Here is a 24,600-nt window from a genome sequence, read left to right on the forward strand (position 1 = left end):
TTGCGTTTCAGTCATGATGAACCTAAGAAATTCGGGTCCAATGCCCATATGACACCGAAAGGGTTCTTAAATGAGATGAACCAATATTTTTCCGACCAAAATGTCCCCGCAGAGAGGCGCCTACGGATAGTTGAAAGATACCTCGCGGACCAGCCGTTGATATGGTTCAAGGCATTTAAATACTGCTTTGACGGATATGAGGAATTCCGGCGTAGGTTTTTAGAGAAATACTGGGGCATCGAGACACAGCAAGGGTTACGCCTCGAGCTGTACTCACGGCGATACTCGGCAACTGGACAAACGAGGTTTTGTGAGTACTTCGTCCATTAGCTTCTTCGCATGAAAGAGTTAGACAGCCCACCTTCCGAGTTAGAGCTGATCTCAGCGATCGGGAAACAACTTCCGCCAGAAGTCCAAAAGATTCTCATTTCTGCCAATGTTAAGACTGCAGTAGAAGCTGAGCACATTTTGCGCCAGTTGGACTAGACAACAAGTGGAGGACATGTGAGACAGAGACACCATGAGACGGTGCACACGATAGACGTGAAATCAGAAGGAGGGTCACCAAAACGTCGAAATCAGGGCACGATTACCGAAGAGAGAAGGGAAACTTACTCAACGTCGAGGGATGGTGATAGAAATCCTCCGAGATGGAGTGAGCCGAGAGATAGACCCCGTGAAGAGTGGAATTCCAGGAGTTATGACTACCAAAGACGACCTGAACGGAGAAATAGGTTTAGGTATAGTCAGGTCGACCATTGTAGAAGGCCATACGGTAGATGGAGAGGAGAGCGTAGACGGTCATGGGATAGACAGAGGAATATGGACAACCAGATACGGGATCGACAAGCGGAATCGAAGAGGTACGTCGAGCAGCTCCGAAACCAGCCCGCAAGGATTGACAAATGGCAAAGGCCTATCCAAGAGATGGGCATCATCTGAAGAAGTTACAGGAGCTGAGAGTATCGAATTTCAAGCTCAAAGGGAACAAGACCGAGGAAATCGGCTGAACACTCATGCGTCAGAATACTTCGCAGGGGGCGGAGCTGTTAAAAAAAGCAGAACTAGGTAGCGAGGAGATAGTTTCTCCACACATTAGCAACCATCGAGACGATTCAGACTTAGTCATTGTCACGATTGACGCATGGGAAATTCAACCCGAAGATTTGTTAGAGGATCCAAGTCCGTGTTGTAAAAAGATTATCCGAGAACTTCCAGTAATTTATATTCGTGTCTAAGAGTTACGTGTACGCTGTCTAATAGACACAGGAGCTAGTGTCAGTGTAGTTTCAAGAACGTTTGTACGTGAAATACAGTCAAAATTCAAAATTCCGACTTTACCCGTTTCGAAGGTGAAGGTGAGAGGCATCATTCCGGATCGCACGGCAGTATGTGACACGCAAGTGTATTTGGATTTGCAAATAGGCAACGCCACACTCGCACATCCCTTTCTGGTCATGGACCGAATGGAATACAACGTTATCCTAGGATCTGACTTTTTACGTGAATACAAGGCAGTCGTCGACATGGATCAAAACCATGTGAAGTTATACATAAATATGATTCAAGAGAACGTGAAACTGAATGATAAACCAGAGACCATGGACGGAGAGCGGATATGGACGACCCAGTTGTCACAAGATACAGCGGAAGACTACCATGAATTCTTGAATTGGGACGAACAGAAAGTTGAAGAAATTAGAAAACAATTCTATGAGATAGTTGTTAATCTGGAGAAAGTGGAAGAAGCAGAACCGAAGTTTGAGGATATTGTACAGGTCAAATTGAGCGAGGCGAAGATTGATGACGAGAACAAATGTAAATTGAAGGAAATTTTGGAAACTTATCGGGATGTTTTTGGATCTCAACCAGGGAAGATCCTAAATTTCAAATATAACATGGTTGTAACTAGTTGGGAACCATTTAAGAAAAACCCCTACCCTGTACCAGAGAAGCATTATCCTAAGGTGCGTGAGATCATCAAGGAGATGGAAGACAATGACATCATTTCAAAGGCTCCAACACCATTCCTAAATCCATTGGTCATTGTTGCTAAACCAAACGGATCTCTGAGGGTTTGCTTAGACGTTCGAGCAATTAACGAGAGACTTGTGCCGGAATACGATCGTGCGCCGAATATCAAAGAGCTCCTAAAGAAATTTCAGCATATGCAGTTCTTTTCCAGTGTAGACTTGCGAGCATCCTACCATCATGTAGAGTTGTCAGCCGAGTCAAAGGTCTTGACTGGTTTTCTGTTTGACCAACAGACATACGTTTACAATCGTCTCCCGTTCGGACTCAAAAACGCTGGGTCAGCCCTCATTCGAGCACTTGATCGCAACTTAAGTGATAAGGTGAAGAAAATCACAGTCCAATATGTAGACAACATCTTGATAGCTACGCAAACTTTGGAAGAACACATGGAATATTTGCGTCTCGTTTTGGAAGATTTAGGCCGAAACAATTTCAAAATTAACCTTGAAAAATCCAATTTTTGTCAGCGCAGTATCCTCTTCTTAGGGCATGTCATTGATGCCGAGGGTATCTCTCCATACCCCGTGAAAATCAAGGCAATCCAGAACTTCCCGAAGCCAACCAGAGTGAAGCACGTTCGGCAGTTCTTAGGCTTATGCGGATTCTTTGCGGATCACTGTCCGTCATATACCACCACGGTTGCTCCCTTGCAAGAGCTATTAAAGAAAAACAACCGATGGAAGTGCGATACAGCCTGTGAGGAAGCTTTCCGTAAGACTAAGGATCTGATGAGTAACAGCGTTAAATTAGGATATCCTGATTATATCCAGAAGTTTATAATACAGACGGATGCGTCCATGATTGGTGTCGGCGCAGTGTTATATCAGGAGAAGGACACTGAGCCACGAATAAATTACTTGGCCTTCATGAGCCGCAAGCTACGCGGACATGAGCAAAATTACGCCGTTACCGAATTGGAGATGCTTGCGATTGTGACTGCATTAAATCACTGGCGCAAATACATCTATGGTTTTCCCATTTTGTTACGAACGGATCATCGAGCTTTAACATTTGTACTCAAATCCACCATGGCCTCTGAAAGGGTAAATCGTTGGACCCTGTTCGTTCAACAATTTGATCTGGAGATAGAACATTGCGCGGACAAAGAAAATATCATTGAAGACGCCCTTAGCAGAAATCCTGATCCCGAGGGCGAAGCCATACATCATCTACAGCTAGTTGAGGAAGATCGAGAGACCTTCGATCGACTCAGACAAATTCCTGAAGAACAAGGAAGTTGGCCGGAGACCCGTCGAATGATTCAGTTTTTGCGAAAACAGTTGCAAACAGGAACGCCAGAATATCAAGACGCTGAGAGACATGCGCAAAACTATAACTACATAAATGGGATCTTGTACAAATATGTGGATGATGCGCATACTCGTCTTAGAGTGGTCGTTCCACCCGCTCTCCAGGTTGACTTAATATGGCTGACGCATCACTCCATAGGACACGCTGGTGTAGACAAAGTCATGGCAACGCTTAGAGAGACCTTTACATGGCCGCGAATGAGGAGGATGACTCGAACAGTTTTAATGACTTGTGACATCTGTCAACGTATTAAGCCCAACGCGTACTTACTCAGACAACCACCGAAGCCGTTGATTCCTGAGAAGCCCCGTGAACTGTTTTCCATGGACTTCTATGGTCCGCTTCCAAAGGCGAGCAGGGGGCTCCAATTCATTTTGGTGTGCATGGGGGTCTTCAGCAAATATGTTGTGCTGTGTCCAGTACAGAAAGAGAATACGCGTACTGTTGTCAACCAGATAAGGAATAAGATCATTCCCAAGATGGGAAAACCCGACAAACTCTTAACCGATCACGGATCGCAGTTCACATCAGCCGCGTTCCGTAGAGACATGGAACAGATGGGAATTCAACACCTCATGAGTTCGATTCGCCGTCCAGAATCGAATCCGTCTGAAAGGATTATGAGGGAGAACGGAAAATTTTGCAGAATCTATTGCCCGAGACAGCATTGGCGGTGGGTAGATGTTGTTCCAACCATAATGGAAAGCATAAACTCAACCGTACACGAATCGACAGGGCAGATTCCTAGCGTCGTGCACTTCAACGAACATCCCGAGAGACCATGGAAAGATGTCGTGCCATGTCCAGAAGATGCAAGACCATCAGTAGAGTTGAGGGTGAGAGATACGTTGGAATCTCTGAAGAAACAGGCAGAGAAGCGGTTACGACGATTGCGACGCAAACGATTCCACAGACCTCCACGTGTGGGAGAACTCGTATTGGTCAAACGTCCCGCAACTTCGGATCCACCACGGAAATTTTACCACAAATTTGCAGAGCTGTATATTGGGCCTTATCGAATAATTCAAAATTTAGAAAATAACGCGTATAAGGTACAATCCATGGATGGGACAACTGAGGCTATCTATAACGCCTCAAATCTAAAACTATACCATGTGCCAGGACAATTACCGGAGGAGAATCCAAACGATCCAGATGACCTAGAAGATGAAGGACAACCTCCAGGAGAAGACGAGGACGACGACGGAGTGGACGTCGCGGATGAGGAGGATCCTGAAGAAGAAATGGATGGAGTAAACTACATGGAACTAGAAGATCACCATGGGATGGATGATAACATTGGCGAGTCGGGAGATGAAGATTGTCTAGCATGCACGTAAAGACGAGATATCATGACCCAAGAATACTTGCGTATCCTTATGTCAAGATACGCTCTAAGACAAGAAAATGCTATCCTACGATACACTCACATTTAATAACACGAGAACCATGTGATTGGTAAGAAAAATCCCTACCCGTGATATTTCTTATTTTAAGCAGGGGAGGGATGTGACCGTTCACAACGTCACCTATGGTATGTCATGATATCCAGGAGATGAAATATGCCGTTTTCCGCGTTATTCTACGATAAAAACTGCCCAAGTTAGAATTTTTCTGCCCGCTCCAGGACTCGATTTGCAATATCCAGAGTCGCGCGACACAGCTCTAGTTGCTGGTAATTAGCAGCAAGGCGGTGCAAGAGCACTTGTACTCGAAGTTTTCTCACTCCCACCGCGAGCGAGATGAAACGATACGCGTTATCACGTGACAAAGAATCTAGGTCACTAGCTGAGCCCAGAGAGTACATCCAATGTGAAAACTAACATTATACCCTGTTTTCCTCGCTTATTCACCACTGCCAACTTAACGCATTCAACTGTTTTATTTCTGTTAATTTTTATAAATCGCAAAATACCCAATGGATAATTAAGCGCAAACATTCATTTGAATCAGGGAATTTTACGCATAATTATGAGACCGAGAAGTGCTCTACTTAACTGACAGAGCGGTAACTACGCTGTAAACAAGGGCGCGTCTTAATGACTAACATATTTTGGACCCTAACCGTGAGAGCGAACACAAGGAATCCCCTGTGCTCGTCATCATTCACCGCCAGAGACTAAAGGACGCTTTTAATATTGCTTCAGAACCTACGAAGTTAATTTTAATAACAGTCACTCAGTGGAGATGGGAATACAGGAGCTACATTTTGATACCGTGTTCGTCACTGTACGTTGCGTATTAACGGACCAACGTGTGAGAAAGGATTGCATTTTTCCCCCACCCTCAGCATTCGGGTCTCTAGCGTAGCGCGCCTATATATTCAAGAGCTGAGAAGGAGACACTACCCAGTGCATTTGCAGTGTAGCGCCAGTACGGTAGTATTTCGTCGTGGTTTGTGTGTGAGTCGTTTGTGAAGAAATAATCTTGTAATTTGAGCAGTGTAATACAGTGATTCATTAAAGTCTGTGAATATGTGGAAATAATCACCCTCTGAGTGAGATGTTAGCGTGTGCAGTGTGCCGCAAATTAATAAATAGGAACGGTACGAAACCGTAATAACCGATGTCCGTGTGTAGAAAAGGTCGTACATCGAGCCTCCTATGTGTCTAAGTTAATACGGCTCAGTTAACGTATATAGGGACGTACTTAGCGAAGTGGGTGGAGCGAACGTGCTTGATATCACTATGAATTACCAAGAAAGTCAGTGAACGGCTCAGTGTAGACCTAATTGAGGATAGCGCCACGTTAAAGTAATCCATAGTACAGTTGAGAGCTCGACTCGCGGCTAAGTGCATTAGAACAGGCCTGAACTAGTATCATGAATACGAGAATGCTAATACATTAGTGGCCTAACCACTGTCGTTTCTAGGGAAACTAGTGAAATTTCTGGGCCTATAATCGCTGCCTACAAGAAGAATAGATAAATGAGAAGGGATTAATGTCGGGCTTCTGGGACATTACCGACATTGGGTTGGAATGCTCGTGCTATTGAGCAAATCCAACCATATGTTCAAATTGTGGTGTGTAATAAACTAACGCATTCACTTGAGATAATTTCCCCTCATTTACATGTCTACGAGAACGCCGGAGTGAACGCCGACGTCCAGTTGAATGCCAGAATTTTGCCTGTGTATCGGAGTGAACGAGTCATTTAGCTGTTTGCCGGAATTTCGTCTGGTAGCCGAGAACGTCTGGAACGTCGCTGTCATGTGTATGACCTGCCAGGAAGTCATCATGGGTCTTCACATCGCCGATAACGTGATGCAAGCAGCTTAAGTCCATGGAATGCCCTCCTGTAAAGCTGTGAACGTGGTATCCAGAAGGCTGAGTACATTTCCAAGTATTTATATCTTTGAAGGTCGTGTCCCATTGTAAATATGTAGATTTTTCACTTAGATATAACGTAGACTGCAAGCACGCCATTTCAGATTGATAATAATTATAATTTCATTTTTATTTGGGTCTTTTATAGAATACTTTCTTCATGGTTTGGGAACGACCATATTTTACTTCCATTTTTTTACAAGGGTTTGATAATGCATGACGTAAATTTAAGGACCTCAGATTAATTAAGTGTGAAGTACTGTCAAGTAAAAGGGCTTAAATATTCTACGTAAACGACTCCAGTTATCATCTTTCTACAGCCAATAGGAGTCCTCAAAGATATCTCAGTAACTGATTCTTTTGTGTACTTCACAAGCTCTTAGGAAATCCTCCTTACTAGAAATTAAATCTGCTGGAACAACGAATGGAGCATGAGATTGGGGTATATATCTTACATCGCTCATTAGTTCGCGAATGCGCAAGTTAATTTGGACCCTGGTGGCAGGAGATCATCACTGAATTTGCATCGCGGTCGATGTACCGAGAGGAAATGAAATGGCTGAACAGGCTGTAGCCATAATATATAGTGTGAAATGAAATGTGAAGTTCCCTTGGAATCTGTCATTAAGACACGCGAGGCGCATATCGGGATGTGAATATGTTGATTACGGCCGGATATAGGGCCGTGATTTGTGTGATGCCATGGTGGCCAGTATTGAAAGAAGTGAATAGATTATTTGCCGTGAAACCATTGCCCGAGAAGGCTTAGTGGACCGCTCTTTGGAAGTGTGTCACGGGCAGCTCACAGCTGGAGTTTTATGAGCCTCTTTAAACGGGGGAGTGAAGGCGTTTTCTTCAGTGAAATAGAACAGATACAAGTGGCGAGTTTTCTTTTTCCTTTCGGCACAGAGATTACGCGTGTTAATTTAAATAGAGCCAACGTCGCAGAGATTCCAGATGAGCATTAAAGGAAGGATCCCTCCAAATTTCTTTTCTTAATTACTTATAGCGTACAGAGAATTCCAGATTAGATATACCCCGTCTCAGAAGATCTTGAGTTCGTTCCAGGAGACAGTGAAAGTCTATGTTCACTGTTACCAACAGCGGGTGGCTTGTACCATCTGGGACTCATTGTGTGTATGTGAAATGTATATATTCTTGTCCATTTTTTGCAGGTAGTGCTACGGTATAATACTTTGTCTATGATGTTTGGTATTGAAGTGGCTAAATGCTTGTCCATAGGTAGCATCGTTGTGTAAATAATGTCCTGATATATGTGTTGATAAAAATCCTAATGAAATGAGCGTGTTTATCATACTGCATATTTGCCAACGTTTAACTTAAGGTAGTGTTGTAACGCGACTTTCAAAGGATTGGGAGTGTAAATTGCCTATTTCAGTTCATACGATACTAGCAAACTTATATCATAATTTGATGCAAATTGAATATATTAAGTCTTGGCAGGTAAACAGATTTACAGCGGGGTGTGTCCATAATGATTAAATATGTGTGTGATGTAATATAAGTGTAGAGTGAAATAATTAGAGAGGAAACGCCTCTCTAAGTCTGAGGTAGTGTAATAGTTCGAGAGGGAACGCCTTCTTAAGTTTGAATATTTAAACGTATAATGAAGTGTAGAAAAAGACTACCGAACATTTAAACGTCAAGATCACCCAAGTCACTGTATGTAAGGTGTTTGTATGGCATACCCATGTAAATAATGTGTTTCACTAGTATAAGTAAAAATTTGTTATACAAGATATTGTCTCTCTTCTCATTAGTAATGAAATGGTATTCCTCTCATAATTAACTTTTCCTCCTACTATAGAGACCATTACTAAAGGACTTACCGCCCCATCGGACAGTCCACAGACCCGAAAATGCGATACCGACTCAGCTAGCGAACTATTCTAGTAGGGGAGGGTGAGGCTTCGACAAACCGGGCTGAGTTCGATGCTCACCGATGGTGCTCCATTCTAACGTCGTATTTATGAACAATGGTAACTGGTTCATGTACTGATGCCTTGGAAAGTTTACAGTATACACCCATATGCATTAAGCACATGTGCGTATATACTAAATAGTACTTCTTCCATGTACATTGTACCAAAGAAGCTCATAGACCCAATTATAAAACTGTGAATAATAATAATAATAATAATAATAATAATAATAATAATAATAATAATGTGACGTGTTGGTGGGATAGTAAATAAGTACACAACATTGGTATGTTTACTCTAGGATTCCTTAGCTAACACCAACTGCTTATACAAGTACAGAGGTACATAATTCCACCAGTTCCCGCTCTCTCTTACTTTCATTGCTCAGTGATACTAATTGTACAATCGTTTGCTACAACTAGAGCAATCACACTATGCACTCTTCCTGAACTGAAACAAGTAGTTGAAATCAGTTCCACAGTTATGCTCACTGTACAACAGTCGTGACCACACGGTTCGTAGTTTTCGGGCAACAGTCTCACAATCCCGTACGACGTACAGTACACTATCCGTTCACTCCCAACAAATTTCTTTCACTGTCCCATGCCGATCTCCAGCCGTACTCTCTCATGCTGCACCACACAACATTCACTTCACAGCAGCTGGACCTAGAGACTTAACTCCCCGGCAACAGAGCACACATTCAGTTCCACGGGCAGAACACTCATAGAGACTGGCACACAGACTGCCTCCTCAACGCGAGCTGAACCTCAGCTCTAACTGTCATATCCTCAACCGCTCTCACTCCCCGATTGAACTGACTCACTGCACTCATGACTCGTCTGGCACACCTTAAATAGGGAGGCCAGTGGTTCCAGAATAGTCCGGAATCTGGATACGTCCAGACACCACCAGGACTCCATCTCGATGTTTCCGGCAATCGGCAGAGGCTCTCGACGAGACATCAGAGAGACCGGTACATCTCCCTCTCTCACATAGACCGACACGCAGACAGACACCACAACTTAGGCTGAACCTCAACTCGAACTCTTATTGTCCACAGTGGTACTCTCAACAGTACTCACTTTCAAACTGATCTGACCGACTGCATTCCTGACTCGTCTGGCCCACCTTAAATAGGGAGACCAGGGTTCAAGTTCAGTCCGGAAGCTGGATACGCACAGATACCTCTCGGCTCCAGACCGTCTGCAGGTTTTCGGTAATTGCCAGAGGCTCCTCGAAGGACCAGCACATCCAACTACAAGCACCTCCCCCCTGGAGTGGACTCGCAGGCAGCGCCCATTAGCCCAGCTTTAGTGTCATTCGGTTTTAGGTGTGACAGACTAGTTCTCTCCTCTCGGCTCGGAGTTAGCATGGTGGACACAATAATAATAATAATAATAATAATAATAATAATAATAATAATAATAATAATAATAATAATAATAATAATAATAATAATAATAATAATAATAATAATAATTTCTTCTCCTGGGCTATTTTATAATTTACTGGGGTCGGTCCTTCATGTGGATTTGGACGAGTTTCGTGACAGGATGACCTTCATGACCCAACTCTGTATTGAAGGATGTATTCACTGTTGCATGTTTTTTGTGGAGTGGGTAGTGTGGTGTATTTAGATGAGGATAAGTGTTTTATGATGAACACAAAAATCCCAATCTCCGAGCCATACGAATTAACCATACACAGTTTATTTTTTTTTGCTAGGGGCTTTACGTCGCATCGACACAGATAGGTCTTATGGCGAGGATGGGATAGGAAAGGCCTAGGAGTTGGAAGGTAGCGGCCGTGGCCTTAATTAAGGTACAGCCCCATCATTTGCCTGGTGTGAAAATGGGAAACCACGGAAAACCATCTTCAGGGCTGCCGATAGTGGGATTCGAACCTACTATCTCCCGGATGCAAGCTCACAGTCGCGTGCCTCTACGCGCACGGCCAACTTGCCCGGTCATACACAGTTTAAATCCCGAGCCCGACCAGATTCGCTTCGGACCCGAAGCCTATGAATGGACGGCATTACTCCTACTATTCAGCCAAAGAAGCGGACAATAATAATATCAAGAAGAAGGATGTAATTTTGTTGACGAAGTCACGTGTTGTGTTACCCTGGTACTCAGGGCGTGGGAGACTGAACATTACTCCATATTGAGGGAGGCATGAGAGTGCCAGGACCGAGCTAATGGACCTTGAAATGATATTATATCGCGTGGAAGGAGACGAGCAACCTAGTTGTGCATTGTATAACTGAAGCCCGCTATCACTCCGGTGAGCAACCTCATGTAGATGGTTTATGACGGCTTTTTGAGAGGCTCAGAGGATACACAGGCAGTGTAAATTGAAACGAATAGAAAACCGATTAAAAATGCTACAAATGTTGCTGATTTGGCTCACTCGTTTACGCACAATGGCATGTGTGAAGAAGGCTCCCTTCACGAACGAGCGACATACAATAATTCAATGCATTAACTTCTGGAGTGCCGCCAGAATCCCGTCCGACAACTAACGTTATTGCTAGTAACTTGATGATTTACCTACTTGATGCATAATTATCATTATTGAAGAATGGCATGCTGTGATATGAGTTGTTACTTCTGCTAGATGAAGTGTATAGCCTATTTTAATTCATGTACTACTGTAGCTATATGATTCCTATCTTCTTTGTTTTTACCTTTCTTAAGATTCCTTTCGAACATTCCTGTGATAATGTTACAGAGCTTTTGCTTTTCTGCGTAGTTTCTTCTAAACTCTAAACAAGAAGTATCAAGTTCTGATTTATTTGTAGAATTTTACCGAACTCTTTCCCATTTACATATTTCACTCTTTTAATGTCCGCCTCCGTAGCATAACGGTTAGTGTTATCAGTTGCCGTGACTGGGGGCCCGGGTTCGATTCCCGGTACTGAATGATGGGAGGGATGGTATGTGGTGGAAATGGTACATGCAGCTCACCTCCATTTGGGATGTGCCTGAAGAGAGCTACAGCACCTTGGGATGATGACACGAGTTTACTTCCTTTTACTCTTTTATATTTTTGTTTCAGTGCTATCATGTCAAGGTATGCCACTTCCATATTTTTATTGCAAAAAACTGCATTGATCTTCGTCTTTTCCTCTTGTTTGTCATGACTTCGGGGCAGAGGCTTGTTGGATGCTCAGATAGCACCACCTAATTTATTTGAATGACCCTCAAGAAGTCACGTGGGATTTTGGGAACTCCTCATGCCGTTAGTTAGCTTCGTTAGCTAGCCAACTGTAACTTTTAGTACCTTCTGAGAGTCGTTAAACTGGCTGTGCATGAGACAATGTTTGAATAGATCTATTGTTGGTGTAACTAAAAACCTTTCAACATCTGGAATGCGCCACAACCCCGTCCGACAACTATATTAATTGCTACTAACTTGATGATTTAACCACTTGATTTTTGAACGTATTGACTGATTTTGTCCTACAATTTTTGAGAAAGTCGAATTTTAAGTAGGCTACTCTCGGTGATTTCATTTTTTCATAGCACTAACCGTTTAGGCACGGTATTAGTTTCTAAGGGTCCCAGGTGTATGTCTTCCTATGAATTACTTCACGTTTTATTTCTGCGCAGGGCCCGCTTAAGATACACAGTCATAGTAAGTAGATAAGTAAAAGTTCCAGCTGTATGCTTGCTAAATTTCAGCACGGCCCATCAAGGAGTTTTTACGTAAAAATGAACAAGATGAAGAGACCAAGGATAAGGCATGAGCAAAAACACAGCGAAACCATTTTTTATTAAAATTATCTATACTAATATATAAAGAGGTAATGTTTGTTTTATGTAGTGGCTAATCTCAGGAACTACTTGACCGATTCTAAAAATTCTTTCACTAATAGAAAGACATTATCCCTGAGTGCTATAGGCTATATTTTATTTTCAAAACAATTCCAGGGGCACGGGCGACATGGGTAGATATAAGAGTACTAGGATAATATGGGCGAAATATCGAATTTGTCGCACAAGAACGAGACAAAGCTCATTTTAAGCCCCTTGACCCAAAGAACGGAACTCGGTAAGCCCTACGGGCCAGAAAACCATGTTTTAAGGCCCTAAAATCAAATGTTATTGAGATATTGGCACTACACCACCCCTGCTCAAGGAATCTGATAAAGAAATCAACTGCCGTAACCATGGCAACATCAGCTCCAGTATGCTTACAGCAGCAATATATATATACTGTATATATAAAACCTAACATGTTACAGACATAAAATGTGGTATTTGGAATCTCCTTTAAAATATACGAATACATTGTTTTCAGAACGCCACTTACGGGGGAGGGTTGAAAGGAAGCGAGGAAGGAGTTGAATTCTCTACATGAAGATACATATATCTCAGAAACGGAAGATGTTACAGACGTTAAAATTGATAGGCCGTACTTGGAATCGGTTTTTTCTTTCTTTTTTTTTTTTGCTATCTGTTTTACGTTGCACCGACACAGATAGGTCTTATGGCGACGATGGGAATGGGATGGAAGCGGCCATGGCCCTAATTAAGGTACAGCCCCAGCATTTGCCTGATTTGAAAATGGGAAACCACTGAAAATCATCTTCAGGGCTGCCGACAGTGAGGCTCGAATCCACTACCTCCCGATTACTGGATACTGGCCGCACTTAAGCGACTGCAGCTATCGAGATCGGTATACTTGGAATCACTTTTAGAAATAAATGAACGCACTTTTTCTGGAAAATCCACTTAAGGGGGTGATTTTTCCTTAAAGCGGGCGATGTTTCAAAATGAGTATCGTCTTCTTTTCTACTAGTTTTCCCATACCCGTGGGTTTTCGGGTGAGAACTGTGTCGCACATGTCGATTTGACGCTGTTTTACGACTGGATGCTCTTCCTGACGCCAACCCTATGTGTGGGGATGAAATTACTATTACGTACTCCTGTTGTGGATGGTAATGTGGTGTATTGAGTAAGAGGAGAGTGTTGGGACAAACACAAACAACCTGTCTTCGATCCAGAAGAATTAATCACACGTGATTAAAATATCCGACCCAACCCGGAATCGAAACCGGAACTCTGTGAACCAAAGGCCTCAACGATGAACACTCAGCCAAGGAGTGCAGCAGTTTTTAAAATTAGTATATCTACCGTATATCTCATAAACTTAACATGTTACAAGCGTGAAAATTGGTATTTGTAAACTCCTTTAGGAAAAAAGAAACCATTTTTTTTACTGTTTCTCACATTTAGAGTTTCATGTCGCATGTTACAAATTTAGCTCCCCGTAGCTTGGCTATCTTAGCCCCAAAAGGCAATGCCAAAAACGTGGTTTATAATGAGGTTCCGGCGTAAATGAAATGAAATTTTTCGGCGTGTCCGCCTTTGTGGTGTAGTGGTTAGCGTGATTAGCTGCCACCCCCGGAGGCCCGGGTTCGATTCCCGGCTCTGCCACGAAATTTGAAAAGTGGTACGAGGGCTGGAACGGGGTCCACTCAGCCTCGGGAGGTCAACTGAGTAGAGGTGGGTTCGATTCCCACCTCAGCCATCCTGGAAGTGGTTTTCCGTGGTTTCCCACTTCTCCTCCAGGCGAATGCCGGGATGGTACCTAACTTAAGGCCACGGCCGCTTCCTTCCCACTTCCTTGCCTATCCCTTCCAATCTTCCCATCCCTCCACAAGGCCCCTGTTCAGCATAGCAGGTGAGGCCGCCTGGGCGAGGTACTGGTCATACTCCCCAGTTGTATCCCCAAACCAAGAGTCTGAAGCTCCAGGACACTGCCCTTGAGGCGGTAGAGGTGGGATCCCTCGCTAAGTCCGAAGGAAAAACCGAACCTGGAGGGTAAACAGATGATGATGGTGATGATGATTTTTCGGCGTATTTTTTTACTTTAGGGATTTTCAGATAATGTCTTAGTGCAGTACCGAGGAACAATTAATTTTTATCAACGTACGAAATCCTAGCGAGCGAAGCCGTGAGAAACAGCTAGTTAGAGATACGAAGAAAATTCATATGAACTTTTTTCTGGGAAATCGAATTTCAAGTTCATTTGGTGTGCTAAATTGTTCAAAAGGACTAGCCGTTTAGGCAGCGCATTCAATGTTAAGGTTCCCAAGCGTACGTTTCTTTCTGACTTGCTTCACATTTTTTCGGTGCATAGCCCTCTTAAATGATAGCGTAATAGTAAGTACTCTGTATGTTAACCAAAGGTATCAGCTATAAGCTTGCCATATTTGATCTTCAAATGTCGAGCAGTTTTTATGTGAAATGAGAAACAGACCAACAAATATACAAACTTTCAGATTTATTATTGCTGCCAATTTTTCCTTCAGTCATGTTTCTCGCGGGAACTTTTGATATTCAGTGATGATACATAGCGTATGTATTCAAAATTTCAAAAGTGGTCCAGTAGTTTCTGGGGTTACTCGTTACGTATAACAAATGTACAGTCTCAATTTATACAAAAGCGTAACAGTAATAAATGTAATAATATTAATAATAACTGGTCCTCAAAATTCACCAAACCAATCACTCTAGGCGGAGGAAAACAAGCGATAGATTGCTTAACATTGGCGGACGACCTAGCAATATTAACCCGAGACATTTCAACAGCCCCAAGTCAGATTGAACATCTGAAAGTAATTGTGGAAAATGTCGGCCTTCAGATATCTTTCGAAAAGTCAGAGTACATTACCCACAACAAACAAACAAACAGCACCAACATTCATGGAGACAAAATATGGTAAAATTAAACGAGTTTCACAATTTAAGTATCTTCGTGAAACAGTTCAGGAAACTGGACTCGAAACAAGAACTAATGAAATTAGATGCCAAAAGATTGAAAATGCATATCGACTAACCCAAAATGTCTATAACAGAAAATGTATCTCCAAGCACAAGAAACTAAGACATTACAATACAGTCATTCATCCTTAATGTCTTTATGGATCAGAAACGCTAATTTTTAACAGGAAAGCAGATAGGAAATCAAACAATACAAAAATATTTACAGTGACATTAGAGAACGCAGGTTAAGATTATATGGACATATTAAACGAATGCATCCAAACAGACTTACAAAACAAGTAGTCGAATTACATGAAAACAAAAGTAAGGCCAAAACAGGCAAAATGAAATGGATTTGCAAATTCAAAAACCGATTTGAAGCAGATAGGAATTACTCCAGCAGATGTCCAAAACAGAATAATATTCAGATCCAAATTTCACAAATGGCGAGTTGACTGAGAGGAAATACCCAAGAAGAAGACTAGAACAACATGGTCAGAAGACAGAAAGGAAGCCCACAGTAAAAATGAAAGAAATGTCTGCACAGAGGGAGAAAAATGCACGCCCATTTTGAGTAGTCCTCATGGGCTTATTCCCATATAATAATAATAATAATAATAATAATAATAATAATAATAATAATAATAATAATAATAATAATAATAATAATAATAATAATAATAATAATAATAATAATAATAATAATATACAGTATGTTCTCAGTTACAGATTTGTATATCTCATCAAATTGTACCATTTAGGCAGCCTGCATACCAATTTTTATATTTCGATTGTGCTGCTATCTAATACTGAAAGTGGAATTTTGTTTGGACGCCCACTATAACAGAGTTAATTTTTAATTTTGTCAGGTGACACTGAGTGTACCTGGAAAGCCAAGATTTTTGACCACCTATCAAATTAATATCGTCTAGCTAAACCTCAAGTTATCTTGCGAACTTGAGTTCATGAGTCGGACACTCAACCACAGACCACTGAGGCAGCCTTTTGCTTTATCGTGGAATAGCTATAGGAAATTGGCCTACATTAGATTTTATTAGATCTTAGATTGGAAACCTCTAGAATGCAAAGCAACATGATACCGCACATTCTAGCTAGGAATTTTTTTTCTTGTGTCCTGAAACATCATCTTTCATACTTTCGTAGTTCCGTGTTGTTCATTATGTAAATAGTCGATGTAGACAGAATACAGAACTTATATATTATTTACGAAATAAGGATCACGTCGATTATGAGCTCCATAACCCGATACCATTTTGCTTTAGCCCATTACTGCGTGTGATCTGATGTCACCCCTTTATCCCATGAAATTCTGTAGACTGCTCCTTGCAATGTTATCATAACTTATACTATTAATTAGACCTTTACGAACTGCAATATAGGCCTACCTGTAGCCACTTACCAAGGGTGCTGACAGTGGTGAGGTATTTAGTACGTCGTACAATATAATGTTATGCCTTAGGAGGTATTCACAAAATAGAGTAAAGAAGAAGTGAAAATACCATTCGTTTGCAGGATACATGTCGTAGTATTATAAATAGATTCTTCTACCATTTGACATATTTTATAGCAGTGCCATCTGTTATCTATGCGGATAAAGTTGTAGTGGGGTCGCTGTCTGTAATTTCGTTTATTTTTTCTCTTTTAGGTCAACTCAAGGCCGTAACAGAGGATTTTAGTTTTTGTGTCTTGTTTGTTTGTCCGTTTGTCTGTTCCACCATAACGACGAAACGACTTGATAGATCTCAACCAAACCTCATATTAAGAGTATACTCATCCAGGAGCAGGCTTAGATATGCATATGATTTAAAAATAACCCAACAGACTTGGTGTTTATAGGAAGAACAGAACAGTTTTCTTGAGTTTTCTCTTACACTATTGTCCGTAGACTATATGTAAATTGTCCCTTCGTTTTAAACAACTTTTTTATGTACATAATTTCGTTCACTTTTCAAATGACGGTGAATATTACTATTTTCTGCGGGTTGCATGGTCTGCATTGAGTGACGAGCACCCGCACAGACTGACAAAGAACCTATCGGTTACCATGGCAAAGTCTCGGTCTGCTTGCCAGCAGGGAAGTAACGTATTGCCATTTTCGTCCTTATTCCTGTAAACTCTTGGTTGTTCGTTGGGTAGAAGGCGAGGGAGACGTCAAGCTGCCATTCTGCGGGATATTTGCGGAATACCGTTGGAGGTTAAAATCGTCTTCGAACAGCACTAAGGGTGGCTGTTAATACTTCAAGAGTACCGCGGAGTGTAGCCCATTATTTCAAATCGAAACGTGTTTCCTGGCATTTGCTATGTTTTACTGTATTTCTCTTCTGCTTCCGTTTTCTGCTTTAATTTCTTGCCTCTGGCCTTCCCTCTTTAGGCTTAAGTAATAACACCATAAGCTATTTTCTTATCTATGAATCCCTGCGCCTACATTTCTCCTTTGTTACTGTTTTCTTAAATCCGTAACTCACATCAACACCATTTAGTGAGGGACATTTCATTTTTCATATACATCCACTTTGTATTTACATATTTGTTCTATCCGGCTGTCCTCAGTTATTATCCTATCTTCAGTTAATGTCCATTTATTTAACTGTATTATTTTCTTCTTTAATTTCACCGTATGTATGTGAATACTGATCACGAAAACTGGTCTCTCCTTCCTTTGAGAAAAAATTCCAAGATGTTCAATATTGTAACATTGTATGTATGTATGTATGTTGGGTAATCAGCCCGAAGGCTGGTTTGATCCTCTGCAGCTTCGCCAACAGCTGTCATAAATAGCCTAGGCGTCACTGAAGAGGCGTACTAGGGAAACGAGGAGTGAGGTAGTTTCCCGTTGCTTTCCTCACCGAGCCAGCAGTTGCTCTTACATATCAGTCTGCCAAGCCCACTGAAATGTATGCACCAACTGACCCTATGAGCGATATTTTCACACCATTCATGCCGAAAGAATATCAAAATTTGGAGACAGTTTTAATGACGGTGCAGACCTTCGTTTCGGCGTAAATGGTGGCTAAACGGTAAGTCGTATTACAAAACAGATAGCACAATCACTGCTCAATTTGTACAGGAATTTACGTAGAAATACGTATATAATGTAGACTACTGTAGCGAAGCAAGTTTTATAAATATTTTAGTTCATTTTGAGTTATTCAAATATCGGATCACATACACTTTACTCGCAAATTTCTCTTCGCATTTGCTAAACTGAACGGTGGTTTTGAAACTCCAAGGTTCTTGATTTCTATATTATTCACGTGTTCCACGCACTTCTGTATGCCCTCTGTCCGTGATTACATACTTTGGGTGACATCAGTCTTCCACTGTATACTGCTAAGTAGGATCCAAGTATTGACGAATTATGTGAACGTGGTGAACCGTGAGAATCTAATTAAAGTGTCGGTGTCTGAACTACTTCTCGTCTACTTCCTCCTTAACTGAATGGTTTAACCTTTAACAACGAAACAGGTACAAGCGCAGTATCATTATTCTAATGTTAGGCACGTTTGTTCAGCGAAGTTAGGAACAGATGACGTTTGGGAAGTACACTTTCATAGACTTCCAAAAGTGTACAGATTACACAGTACACAGTGTGCAGTCACACTATGATGGCGAAATAAAATGTGCTCAAAGTGAATCAGTGTCTTAACCCTAGAACACTAACCTTTCGTAAATTTTACGACGGTAGGTAACAGAACGGTATAGTTTATTGCCTTCCGCGCATGCGTGCGTGCCGCTATTTTGTGTAGCTGATTTTTTCGAGCAGTTATTGACTGTGACATGAGCGATTGTTGATATCTTTGCTCATTCTTGTAATAATTCGGTGGGTGTCGTCACATTGACGAACGGTTAGTGATAGTGTGAACTTATAAGTACAATATTCCTTCATGCCTTTTTTATATTTATACTTATTTATTTTCTTGGTAATTTTGGTTTCTTTGCTATGTAAGTAACCCACATTCATAATTTTAAGGGTTTATTTGAATATGTTGTGTTGTAAAATTCATTTCTTATGAAACGTGTTCATTTAATATTGTTTGTGCGTGAAGTTTTCTATATTTAATAAATAATCACATAAAATTATTTAATATCTACGTATTTTGATTCATGTTAAGTTTACGACACTATAGGAACTCTAAGTAACCAAAATCTTGGCAAATATAAGCTGTTACGTAGAAAATATAACAATTATAAATTGGAGTAGTCAAATTTACGAAGGATTAGTAATAATGTGTGGCGAAATAGGGTTAGTGTTCTAGGGTTAAAGACGTTCGATAATCAATCGCTGATGATGAATAGATAGGGAAATTTCCGTTCGTTATTCATTCATGAGGAAAACATAATGAACGTCATTTTTAGAATTCCATTCGTCATAAGAGGCACATTGCTTCCTTATGTTCTCAGAGTTTCTCGCAAAATCGGGAAATTCTGTAATTCAACATCCCACCTCTTCATCGGATCTAGTTTCCTGCGATTTTTTTCAGGATTAAAAATAATCTGAAAGGACATCATTTTGCATCAGTAAATGGGAAAATAGCTGTATCGAAAGAGCAATTTCGCAATGTTACAAAATATAGTTTCTAGAAGGACTTCCAGAATGTTTACCAACGCTAGCCTAATGCAGAAAGAAGTATTATTCTGAAGTTCTCAATCAATCAATCAATCAATCAATCAATCAATCAATCAATCAATCAATCAATCAATCAATCAATCAATCAATCAATCAATCAATCAATCAATCAATCAATCAATCAATCAATCAATCAATCAATCAATCAATCAATCAATCAATCAATCAATCAATCAATCAATCAATCAATCAATCAATCAATCAATCAATCAATCAATCAATCAATCAATCAATCAATCATCTGCATTTAGGCCGTCCCCCACGTGAAGGATCCATTGTAAAATGTTTACCTAGTATTTATGAAATTATTTTATAAACTTTAAAATTCATCGAACATCTACCTTGATATATTTCCGATACATAAATCCAAAACCACGCATCAGATATCTGGTAATTTATACCACGTTACCCACAACGCGTCACTTCAATATCCAAAAAAGTGTCACTCCCCTAAAATAATACCAGTTAATTCCGCATTCACAGTTCTTCACATGCTTTATATTCCACGGATGCTTGGCAATTCACTTAGAGAAATAATATTCATTGGATGCACTCAATTAAAATTTATCAAATGCCAGGCGTCTGTAGGTTACACTTCAGAGTGCAGGAACATCCTCTTGATCGAATAACTATGTCACTTGATCTTCCTTTTTTGAAGAAAGGCGACATTACGTAGCAATGGATATTAATAATGCATATTATCAGTAGTACTGCTTAGTAGCTTGGAAATTCACTAAATTAAAGACACTTCACAAGTACCTACAATATCTGATACTTCTAGTCGACTGTCACAGAAAAAATCAATATCTATCCCAGTAAATGGCATAACAAACGAATATCGAAAATTCCTATTGGTGGAGATGGACAGTTACATTTTTCTGTGAGGGGAAGCCACATCTCTGTCCCTCTCGCACAAGATCGTTTCCTTGTCTTAAAAAATTGTTTCTTAAAATTTGTGCCGTGCACATCTGCTTCCGTTTTTCTTTATCGTGAGCAGATACTGGAGTCACGTACTCGTTGTTTTCTGGCTTAGAATAGCAAATAGAGCCTGCTTATACGTATCTTTGCTAGTTTACTCATTTCCTGTCCAGAGAACAAAGTCTTCTCTGAAAAATACTGAAATTTGTTAAAATGCAAGAATATATTAAGTCTTTTCCGAATTAATTTTGCATCTTTTCTCTTCGGAACTCCTCAGTAGACTCAAGGTACACATTTCATCAGTAACGCTGTCCGGTGCCACTAGTACATCCCGCACGGTGCCTATAGCCTCCGCAATCAACTAGCTAATAATGATGGTGATTGTTCTTGTGATTATTTACATAACTGCAAATTCGCTCGGTCATTAGCCACTATTGATCAGTAAGATAATGAAGATGGTTATATAAATGAGGAGGAAAACTACATCACCCGAGGAATGAGGGAAGGGGGAATCGTAAGGGAGCCTCTGAAATCACCGACTTCAAGTTAATATATTAAATGTAATGTTCTAAGTCCGAAACATGTATCACCTACGACATTAAATCGAAAATACCATGAATGAATTCCAAAACTTGATATTATACGTAGCATGCTGATCACAAAATCCCAGATGCCATTTAATCAAAATTGGATTCAAGAATATGTTTTACGTAAAAAACACTGTTGTCTGACTTATGCGACCTTCCTGTTAAGAGATTCTTCATTTAATTGTGGAGTTAAGTTAGTGCTAATGTCAACAGCCATCTTTAATTTATTGCTTGGTATTGAGCCCCTAATTCTACCTTGCTGAAATTTCAACTACAAGATGAAGTGCATCCATATTTTTATTGCAAGCTCATCTCGCTTTCTGTGGCGTGACAACTCACAGCGGGAAGTGGTCCACCAAACATCGAACGAGGTCGGAACATTTCGGAAGACCTCGGGTAATTCATTATGAAATTCTGGATAATAACCCTCATTGCGAGAGATTTCGGCGGTGTAATTAACAAATAAGTAATTAAAAATTTTGGGAAATATTAGATGAAGCTAAAATCCACAGTGTCGAAATGTATTTAATTAAGGTTGAAGATAAGGCAGCACCTATCTTCGCCGAGAGGAAAACACGTGTCAAGGATATGCAGTCAAAATACGAGGGAAACCTTGTGCACGAAATTAATTAAATACGCCCGTTAAAGTAACAGGAAGATTCAGCACACAACACCATCATGACTGAAAAAATAGGTGGAATCTCTGAAGTCAGTCTGGAAGAAATCGGTCCAGTGGTCATCAGTTGGAATGATTGCACCACAGTGGATAACGCCAAGCAGAGATTCCCTTCTACATGCACAAATATCCGCTCCTCAGGCAAGAGCGTCAGTCATCATTCATTTGCCCGAGAGTGTGAATCTGCACCGGGCGACATTACGGCTTAAAGTGGGCGAAATAGACTTGTAGAATCTATAAAGCCAGTTGGCTTGACGGAGGAATATATTACCAAGTGGGAAATGGTGAATGGAGACAAATTAGATATAGATAACATCGTATCCACGATATCCATTCCTGTCGGGGAAGAAAATCATAAGTAGAATAATTGTAGGATTCCTGAACTTCTCCACAGGCAGACAGAAGATTCATAGATAGCTCTTGTGAACTACTGCGGACGGTGTTATTTTGGTAACCGATAAAGAAAGACTGTGGTTGTCGGATGGGGATAAGCTTTTGCTTCACGGTCAGTCACACCTGTAAATCAACCGAATAGGAAGGAGTTGGAGGTCTCCGCAAACTGCATTACTTGAGTTCTCGACACGAAGTGGGTCGGTGTAACTGTTGTATAAGTGTACATAATAAAATTTATTGTAAAGTGTTATATACATATAACAATAATGCGTGTTGCTTCCAGCCGAGTGCAGAATCAATATAAGGTAGTATTTAAGCGAAAATGTGTCCAGCAATTATGACATGCTAAGTCCGAGGTGGCTGGCATACAATGAAGCCAAGATAACGCCATGCCAACAATGCAATTACAGGCCTGTCTAATTTAAATATCATGGTTTGTAATTAGAAATGTAAATGCTTGTCCCTTTAAAATAATTAATTAATGTAACATAACATCACGCAGTATATGTGGCGTGTGTAAAATTTAAGTGTTGCCGACAACGAAGATATGTCTTGTCGTTATTCTAGTATGGAGGCGAATTGTCATATTTATGTCAGCGTGCGAGACTTTAAAATATGTTTACATTTCTTTAAAAAAATTAATAATAAAGTTAAATATTGCAATGAAAATCAATGAAATAATGTTTGCACTGGTAAAATATTCAATAATGATCACGATAAAGTAACCGTTATGAGTGGGATAAAGTCAAGGAAAGATGTATCCAATAATAATAATAATAATAATAATAATAATAATAATAATAATAATAATAATAATAATAATAATAATAATAATAATAATAATAATAATAATTTTCAGGTCAGGATAAAATTTCCAGATGATGATAATTATGCGTTCAGCAGTAATGTCAAACGAGATTTGCGGTTTTATCGAAATCCCGTGAAGTATGTTAAAGTTAGCATTTTTGGGAAACAAACATTTTGTGACATCGTGTATTTGTGATGCAGAGATTCACGATATACTATTTTGCTCCTGACGTCAGAAAAAATATCGAGAAGTTAATTGTGAGATCATTATGAAGTTGTCTGGTCATGGGATCGCTTGTATTTAAAAGTTTCAAGCTAGAAGAAAACGTATTGTAATGAATATGAAATATTATGAGAATAATTAGGAAGATGTTAAAGGCAGAGTAAGCCTGTATTTTATGAGTGATGTAGAGTAAGCGGGAAGCCGAGAGTAAGAGGCCCTGTATTTCGACTGAGAGGAATAGTGACGTAGTGTATAGGTTGAAGTGTAACATTTCTGAGACAGGCTGTATGAGATTAACGATGTCCTGTAACAATCCGGAATGACTGATGAATGTATAGGTTGTCAAATCCAAGTGAGCGCGTTGTAACGCCTATATTAAGTAAGAATTTAGGTTCTCCTGTGATTACTATTTTATATAAGATCGTAGGAAACGGCAGTTAAGTCGAGGTGACGGTTATGTTTGATACCAGCGAAGTGCATTTTGTGATAGCCGAGCTCACGAACAAAATACATTCTGGCACACGGTCAGGATAATAGTCAATTATTGTAAATTGATTTCTATTTTCTATCTTTACGAGACGAAAATATCGCTGACTGGAAACATTGCAGGTGTGAAAAATAAAATTTATTAGAATGAGAGATTAGCTTCCTTAGATCGATGGGAAAATACTTTTCTGTACAATCCACGGTGATAACTGTTTGGAGTAGAAGGTGCCATTCCTCAGGTCCATATATTTTCTGATACTGACGGTACGTAACACACTGGTTCACCGTAGTATTCCAGCTATTTGATCCCTACTCCGACACGCTGTTTTGAATGAGTAGCGTGTACACTTAAGGTAGAGGCTCTCCTAGTAATAGTATGAACTGCTCTAGAATTACAATTTAGGCCTACTGCAAATCATAGCACCACAATTCACTAAGTAACTCAAATTTCAACCCTGAAAAGAGCCTTTT

Source organism: Anabrus simplex, chromosome 1 (genome assembly GCF_040414725.1).
Source record: "Anabrus simplex isolate iqAnaSimp1 chromosome 1, ASM4041472v1, whole genome shotgun sequence".
NCBI lineage: Eukaryota > Metazoa > Arthropoda > Insecta > Orthoptera > Tettigoniidae > Anabrus > Anabrus simplex.